Consider the following 9,761-nt stretch of genomic DNA (forward strand, 5'->3'; position numbering starts at 1 on the left):
ATTGCATCTGAATCTTACTGTATGAGTTAATAGTATTTTTAGCTGACCTGTGTTACTTAATGATGACCTACTCTCAGGATTTTCTTTAACCCTGAATCTTCTATAACTTGCTTAGGTATGTAACCACTGTAAATATTGTATCTTAAACTTAACTGCTTGTTTAGGTATGTTAACTACTGTAAATACTGTATTTTAAACTTAACTGCTTACCTTGGAGCTTTTCTCACCGGGCCTCCGCTGAAAATGAACATGTATCAAGTCGGGCTATCTCGGTCAGCAAATGTAAAATAAAATTAAATAAATAAATAAAATAAGTGTGGGGATTGTGGATACCTTGTAAGCCAGACATGGATCACCCCTCAGCAATCTATAGGAGGCTGAGTAGAGGGAAAGGGCTTTAAGGTGCTCTGCATAAGGCAGGTTTGTTATGCCTTGCATTATTTTTGCACATATTATCTATGTGCCATTCTGCGCTTGCTTGCATCCTTTAATTTTATTACTATTTTTCTTTTAATTCATGACAGAAGGGTTTAGGAGTATGTAATTACGTATTTACTACACAGTCCGTTGATTAAATTGTTTGCTATCACTGTTATGTTTGTGTTTTTTATCTTTGGATACCTGCCTCATTCTGGCTTGCTGTGATCTTTCATTGTTTTTTCCCTGATATCTAAACTATATTCCTCCCCACATGCTATCTGTCTTATTCTTTCTTGTGCAAATGTTTATGGTTTGTTAGTTCTTTGCAGCTTTATATTCCTATGGCTGTGACTTGCAGTGACTACTTGTGGAAGTTTGCACCCTTTCACATTGTGTATATGATGTTCCATTCCTGTATTTGGCATTGCTGTATTTCATGAGTAGTTACATAGTAGTGTAATGGTAACCATTTGAAATGCTGGGATCTGCTAGAGCAAGTCCTGAAATATGGAGAATGAATGGCCGAAAGGTCGGACTTACATATACTGAGATGCCATTTCTTGGAATATTCCTTTTTCTATGAGATATGCCAATCTTGGAGTGATATATACAAATTTGGGGGTGGGAGGGCTTGCCCCTCACATGAGGTGTGCAGGGGGCTTGCCTGCCCCCATAAAAAGAAGTTTAAAGGAGAAGAGCAATTTTCAAAATTCACTCTTCTCCCATAATCTCTGTCTTTTTTCCAGCATTTCGGCACCCAGCTCTTTAAGTGTCAAAATTTCAATAGGAAGCCTTAAGTTGTAGGTGCACGGCAAATTCTCCATACAACCTGGCTTACTTGGCTTTGGATAGCTCATCAGCTCCACTGTTTCCCTTTCTGCATGGCAAACCTTACATTGGCCTCCTCGCATTTTTCTGTATTCACTGATGTTTGCCACCACATACTGACAACAAGTACTACATTCCACATCACAGTGCCGCACAAACATTTCTGAATCTGTCCCTATAATGTTTTCCACTGCGATAAAATAAAAAATATTAATTTTCTGCTTAGTAAAGTTAGATACTTGTAAAATGTCATCTTATTGCTCTTTAACATATAAGCTAAAATTTGCTCATGTTTAGATATGTTAATGTTTAACTGACATGTCACTAGCTGATAAAGATTATAAACTATGACCATCCTTATAATGACATGGTGTAATGCCTTGATTTTGAAACTCCACCAGTGGAATAGTTCTAGATATAAATCTGTATTTTATTTAATTCTGTTATGAACAAACCTCTGCAGTTGTGTCATATATTGAAAATATTGTTCATTTTCACTGATATAATTGTTGAAAAGTTTCTCCAAATTAAGTACATGTAAATGGCTAAAGAACATAAAGAAGTCAGTTGATTTATAAACGTTCTGTTTTATTTTATGACAACTGTGACACTCCACCACTCAGCCAGTAATCAAGGAGCCTCATTCCACACCACTGACACCAGTAGGAGATGTACATTGACAGGATTACAAGGTACACACACCGTATTACCAGATGCAGCTATCTACATCAAGTGCAATTTCCCAGCACACAGACATCACAGTCAGTACAGGGCTGGTTTCTCCCTCTTTCTCCAGATCCCTAATAAGGTTCCCCACTGGTATAGCTATAGAGTTGAGTCCTTGGCCAGGGTCCCAAGCCAAGTCCTTTAACAGTTTCTCTATCCAATCAGTGCTTCATGTCCCTGCCCAAGTAGCTGATACACACAGCCTTGGATATTTGATTTACAAACACACACACACACACACACACACACACACACACACACACACACACACACACACACACACACACACACACACACACACACGCACACACGCACACACACACACACATACACACACACACACACACACACACACACACACACACACACACACACACACACACACACCTAGGAAAGGCTGGCATAGGTTTACTAACTATGTCCCTTCTGCCCAGACTATAAGGCAGTTATCACTGCCACCAGTCACTCCTTATCAGCCACTTTAAAGCCCTTAACAAAGGGTGTCTAATCTTACTGTGTAATGTTATTATCAATACAAATGGTAGTTTGACCAAGAGCAAGGCTATTAGGAGTGGTCCACATTGTCACCAAATAAATATACAAGTACTAACAGAACTTAAATATCTCTACACAGATCAGCCACAGTGAAAGGTTTAGATATGTTTAATAATACATAATAAAAGAACAAGAAAATACCCAGTATATAATTACAATGACATCAGATTTCAAAAGCACAGGAAATATTTAAAACAACATTGCAGGACGGTCTCAAATAAATAAAGAAAAAATATCTAAACTAAGTTTTGTTATATTCCAGACTATATATAAATAAGAGATGTATACTGTTCCCTTGACTTACATACTCAGAGCAAGGTAGATGTGTGGGGAATAGATCTTGATGTCATCATGTCAAAGACAAAATACAGAATGCTGTCTTTCACTAAGAGACTTCCCAAATTAATATCTCAGATATTACTGTTGGGCTAGCTTGCAAAATGACATAATTTCTTGTCATCTGACTCCTGGTTCCCAGGCTCAAAACAGCTATTGATGGCAGCTGGTAGCATTTAGCATCTACCTATAAAAATCATAAAACAATAAAACACTTCCAAGACAATACAGAAAGCTTTTCAGCACAGTCATTCTGTCTAAAGCTGCTGTAAAGTAATTTAATTTCAGCTTATTTTTCTGAGGTTTTGCAAGTTAACCTCCTGTATTCCAGTTTCCACTGTTAAAATATATACATTTAAACAGTTACAATAGTGTATGTACATTTCTGTTCTCTTCCATTAGGTCACACTGTGGATACATCTTTAAACTCAGTACTTTAAAAAAAATATCTTTTCAACTAACATGTCTGTACAATCCTAGTTTGATATATACATGACATACAGTTCTAATACATTTGTAACACAAGCATCTTACATGAAGCATGTTGACATTCACAAATGACACATAACCATTTACAAAATTCCAGACAGCTGTGCTGGCAGCATCTCCCTTTGTCACAATTCTATATAAATCATGTTGATATTCAGAAACGACATATAATTATTTACACAATTCAAACTAGCTGGGTTGGCAGTATCTCCTTTCATCACAACAGCTACACTTATTGTGGCCCAATAAAACTCCAAGTGGTGGGCTTTGTTGTCAGCCTCTAGGAATGTTGCATTGCTTAAATTCTGTTTTTTTTAATAATAAAGTGATCTGTGTCTGTGAAATCCTACTGCAGTAATATTCTTCAAGTTGCTGATTAGAATCAGGACTCCCAATACCTCAGAAATGTCAGTCCTTACTTTGAATCTAAAATTTATGCTCTTTAGCCATTTAAATGTGCTTAATTTGGAGCTCTCAGATTATATGTCATAGGCAGGTTTAAGTCTTGCCTTAGGCAGTATTCTACATTTTCCAAGGATGATGCCACAATACAAACAAAAAATGATTGACTTTAACAATTGGCTTAGCTTCTGCTATCAGTCCAAGGAGATCCAATATATGTCAGCCTGGGAAGACTTTGTTGACAGGCCACGCTGCTTTGCCAGAGATGGTCTGCACCTGTCTAATCGAGGCTTTTGGATACTGGCAAAGGTATTAGCCACTCCTATTATGCCTTTTTTAGGCAGTGTCAAAATAATCACCCTCTCAACATAACAAAATCCTCTCTAGATAAACTCAAAATACTGCTGCTTAATGCTAGAAGTCTAAACAAGAAACTGCACTCCCTGGAAGCACTCTTCAATTTAGAAGATAATGACATCTGTTCAGTCACTGAGACATGGTTCAAAGGTGGAGAAAGCATTCAGGAGTTGCAGGTCTACAATGCCTTCCATACATTCAGACCATAAACAGAGCATGAAAAAACTGAAGTAGGAGGAGTATCCATCTTAATTAAGGATAAGCACACCTTGAGACTGGTCAGATAGCGTGATTCTCTTGAGCTATTCCATATCCAATTAAATAAGGCAAAGCCCCTAAAACATGATAGCTAGCTGTAGGTCCCCACCATGATACATGAAAAGCATACCACATAGCTGGACTTACTGACGTCACTTGCCATAGAGCCCAACACCTTACCCATGGGTGATTTTAATTATCCTACCATCGATGTGAGAGTAACAAGAACATTATTGCATTGATATGTTTAAGGAAAGTTATCATTCATATCTAGGAACAGACCAAAAAATAAGCAGTGGCTTGGGACTTCTAAATGTAAAACTGAAGAACATATTTGTACTTAGAACAACCATTTACAGAAAGTAACAATACAGTGTGAATGTGCTTCCCTATATAATGTAATATTTGTTTGCCTTGATAGTCTTCTTAAACAGGGGCAAGTGTGAATAACACTCCATCCTCATCAATACCACTGGACTGTCAGGAAAAACAAGATGCACATTTCTTTGTTTTGTCTATGGTCACTTTCAGAATTATTGCATAACAATAAACCAGGGCTATCAAATCATTTATGGCCAACACAATGTGTCTGAAATTCTCCAAGTGCAACTAACACTAGGTAAGACTGCAATCCAGATTGTAGCTTGCTACAGATCCCCCACCATACCCCAAGATTCTCACTACACCTTTTTAAACATACTGGAAAATATTAAGATAGAACCAAACACCCTAATACTGGGTGATTTTAACTACCCTGCCATTAACTGGGAAAACTACTCATGTCCCAACACCTTTGCACAACGGTTCTTGGAATTCATAAATTCCAACACCCTGGATCAACTAATCCATAGTCCCACCAGGGGCTCCAATATCCTAGACCTGGTCATTACCAGCATGGCAAATCAATGCTCCATACCTATGGTCACCCCCTCGTTAGTCAGGTCTGACCATAAGCTAATCAGCCTTAACATCCACATCCCACCCCACCCCAGTAAAGAAACCACCATAAAAAAACTTCTCCAAAGCCAACTTCATGCTACTCAAGTCAGAAGTGACAAACTTCATGACACCCATGCAGACGGGAACTGAAAGTTCAACTGCTGAATCCTACACTAAGGCACTGTACGAGCACATCCACTCATGCATGAATCGTGTCATCCCAAATAGAACCAAAATGCTCTCATCCAAAAAAAGGAAGCCAATCTGGTGGTCCCCTGCCATAAACAAACTTTACAAGAAAAGGAAGAAACTTTTGCAGAAAAGAGGAAAATCCCAGGATGCAAAAAACTCCCTTACTAGCCTCAGTAAGAAACTGATATGCCTCATAAAATCCTCCAAAGCTAGTTATGAAAATAAAATTGCCAAAGATTCCAAAGACAACCACAAAGCATTCTATAACTATGTCAAGAATCTAAATGGCAATGCTCAGATCTGCTCTGAGCTAAAACAGAATGGCAATAAATATACTGATTCAAAGGATATTGCCAATATCCTGGCAGATCGATTCAGTGCCAACTTCACCCCCTCTCACCCCCTAAATGGCCCATCTCAATACCGGAAGATTGCCAAATTCCAGTAATAACGGCCACACAGGTACAAAACGCACTCTCTAAAGCCAAGAATACAGCATCCATGGGACCAGATGACATCCCAGGCTGTGTACTACATGAACTACAATATGAACTGGCACCTCACCTAAGTGTCATGTTTAATCATAGCATCACCTCAGGTTTCGTGCCCACTGAGTGGCCCAGAGCTACAGTTATCCCAATCCACAAGGGGGGATCCACCTTGGATCCTGGAAACTACCGTCCCATCAGTCTGACAAGCCTTATCTGCAAGGCCATGGAGTGTATTATCATGGAACTTATAAACAAAGACATTGGCAACCTTCAAACACTGGACCCCACCCAGTTTGGGTTTGTGAAGGGCCGATCTTGTCTCCTGAACCTGATTGACTTCTTTGAATCAGTCTCCAGAGCCATGGACAAGGGTAAGGTGGTCCACACAGCCTATCTAGACCTTGCCAAGGCCTTTGACACCATCCCCCACTCTGGAATCATAGATAAACTTACTAAGTTGGGTATTAATCCCTATGTCACCCAATGGGTTGCTAAATGGCTTACTGATAGAACCCATACTGTAAAAGTAGCCGACTCCAAATCCAGTTCCAGACAAGTGACAAATGGAGTACCTCAGGGTTCAGTCCTGGGCTTGTTTGGCATCTACTTCTCTGAAGTACAGGTCAACACTAAGGGACTCTGGCTAACAAAGTTTGCAGATGACTGCAAACTGGGAGCCATTATTGAATCCCCAAATGATGTGGATACTCTACAAAAGGGCCTTACAGAAACAGATGCTTGGTGCCAGAGCCATGGGCTCAAGCTCAATGCCAAGAAATGTATTGTTATCCCCTTTGGGAAAAAACATGTATCCATGAATTACCATATAGGTGGCAGTACACTAAACACAGAAAGTGTGATAAGAGACTTAGGGACACAGGTGGACAGTGGTCTCACCTTCGATGACCACATCGCCACAACAGTCAGGAAATCCTTCTATGTGGCGCACCTCATCACGAAGGGCTTTTCATCCAGAAAAAAGGAGGTCATTGTCCCACTGTACTCATCCCTCATTAGACCCATTATAGAATACAACGCCCCATTTGGTATGTACCTCTCAAGACATCTGCAACAACTGGAAAGGCCTCAGAAATACCTCACTAAAAGAATCACAGGCCTAAAGCAGATGCCCTATGCTGACCGCCTTAAAAAACTCCAGCTATACTCTGTCGCATATCGTCTACTCAGAGGTGATCTCTGCTTAACATACAAGGCCATGTCAAACCCAGAGCTGTTGGACATGCTACACTTAAAGAAATCCCAATCCCTCAGAGCTACACACTCCAGGGATCTAAACCTTGTCATCACAATAAACAAAACATGCTGGAGGGATAGGTTCCTGACCCAGAGACTCCCCAGACTCTGGAATAGATTGCCCATACATGTCAAGCAGAGTGCCTCTTTGGACCTCTTCAAGAGGAACCTTGACGATTGGATGGGAGAAAGGAAATTCACCCCAGGTATCATGTCAGTCGCCCTGCTAGACAGGGGTCCAGGAAAGTAAATAATGTGGGAAGAAATAGCCAGGGAATTGTTATGGCTAGGCTTGTATAGGCCCTAGGGCTGATAGCCTAGTACCAACCTATGAACCTATGAACCTATGTTGAAACATGATTTTATGTTGGCCTTAAACTATAGACTGAGGTGGCAAGCCAAAATGTAAATACAACATTTTCAAAGCCTGTTATATTGCAAGTTCTTACTAGTGACAAGGAACTATGAATGGAGAACTGTGACAGTTCAGTAGCTGGTCTTGGCTGAGGGCAGCACCATCCAAGTACCTTGGTCTGCACCACAGTTTTTATCCCACATGGAATATAAGCACCTGCCTGTTACCTGTCCTTTGCTAAGTTCCCCCAATGTATTCTAACATGTTAATCAACTTATACCTTCATTTGGCAGGTACCAGTCATGTTCTTTCAGTTTAATTATTCTCGCACTTAGTTCATTGCTTCCATCTTGTCACTAGCCCTCTACTTAGTTAAAGCAATTGGCTATGAGTTAACATGCCCTACTTTACATGTATTGTTCTTTCATGGTACTACAGCTGTAGCTGGCTCATCTACCACTTGGTGCCATTCCCCAATATGATGCCTCTCAACCATAAGTCAAGGAGCAAATTAAAAAAAAAAAAAGTTCAGTTTCAATCTGTCTGGGAGCCCGTCAGGTCCCATTTCTGTGCCCTTCAATTCCAAGTTGAGGAAGAGTTAAAAAAATGTTTGTTCCAATAATCTGGCAGTCCTAACCTCAAGAACCAGCCAGATCCTATGTCTTTCCTCCTCCAAGTTAAGAAACAGTAAAAGGACTTCTGCTTTTAAATCATCAGCAACTGGTTTACTACAACTTCTACACAAAGGGTAGTGCAGTCTTGACCAGAAAGCAGTATAGTGATAATGGTACTGTGCTTCAACTTGATCTGCTTCTCAAGATGCTGGGGTGGATGTACCCTTCACCCCTCACTGGCTTCAGTGCTGTCTGTAATTAGTACTGTTCTACAAGTACCTTTAATGACTACTCGCTGGTAGAATACATTTCCTGATGAGGAAAATATTCACTCTTTCTTGGGTGTAAAAGATGTCTTAACTGCGCTTTATTGCTGTTTGTTCTATCGTCAGTCTTTTTACCAAAAGATGAATGTCACAGTCCATTTAATTGCAATTTGTTATATTGTGCAAGCTGGCAGTATACTTTTGGGGGATTTTTCCTTTATCAGCTGTAGCGTGACTGTGGAGTATTGTGGAGTTGGTATATATGATTTGGGGGGAATGTTGAGACAAATACTCCTCACATGAGGGTGTGAGGGGGTTGCCCCCCTGCAAAATATATTTTGTGTGTGTGTGTGTGTGTGTGTGTGTGTGTGTGTGTGTGTGTGTGTGTGTGTGTGTGTGTGTTTTATGGATTTTTAATTAATCTTTTTGGAATTGCATTTTTAGTAAAGCAGAAATTAATTTGTTACCTCAGTCAAACATTGGTAAACCATAAAAGTCTATTATGTTACTCTTGGCTATATTTCAGTGGCTTTATGTGATAGTGTTTTGTTCATTACTGTTTACACTTTTGATAAATTTGTATGGTAATTTAGTTTCTTGGTTAGGTTTTGTCTGAAGAGGGCCTGTTTTGATCAATCGACTCATGTGATTATAAAACATTAAATAAAATAAATAGTGTAGCCTTCTCCAAGGGTTTCCATAATTCCAGCAAAATCTCTGAGTTGTCCAGAATTTTGCAGAATGTCTAGATATTTACTTCTGATTTTTGTCTGTTAATTATAAAATTTGTGATTTTCTAACAAATCATTGAGGATTAAAGTCATTAAATAGTGACAGACATTTAAGTTTCAGATTTTATATCCTTCAGAAATTACATGCTAATGTAAAGCCTGTTATTCTAGCAAGTGTCTAAGTTCATAAGAGGAGTATTTAATATCTGTCTCACTTTTAAGGCCTTCGGCCCACCGTTTTATCTGTCTTTGTTCAGAAATCTTGTACTAAGACATAGAAAAGAGGTATGATGTCAGACATATTCTAAAATAAACATTACTGGTTGAAGATAATATGTGTATCACTATTCAGATCATTCTTCATATGAATGAACTGCTTTTTAATGTTTGGTCACAACCCGAGCCAAACTCTATCTGGGTATAACCTCTTACACCATCTGGTAATGATAAAGTCCATTCTTTATTGGAAGATGCTGCACAAAATTATTATCTTCAGAAAATTACTGAATTGACTGCAGATTATACAGGCATCAGATATACAGTAGGGC

The sequence above is a fragment of the Protopterus annectens genome, chromosome 5.part0 (genome assembly GCF_019279795.1).
Source record: "Protopterus annectens isolate FY-2018-M chromosome 5.part0, PAN1.0, whole genome shotgun sequence".
Lineage (NCBI taxonomy): Eukaryota > Metazoa > Chordata > Ceratodontiformes > Protopteridae > Protopterus > Protopterus annectens.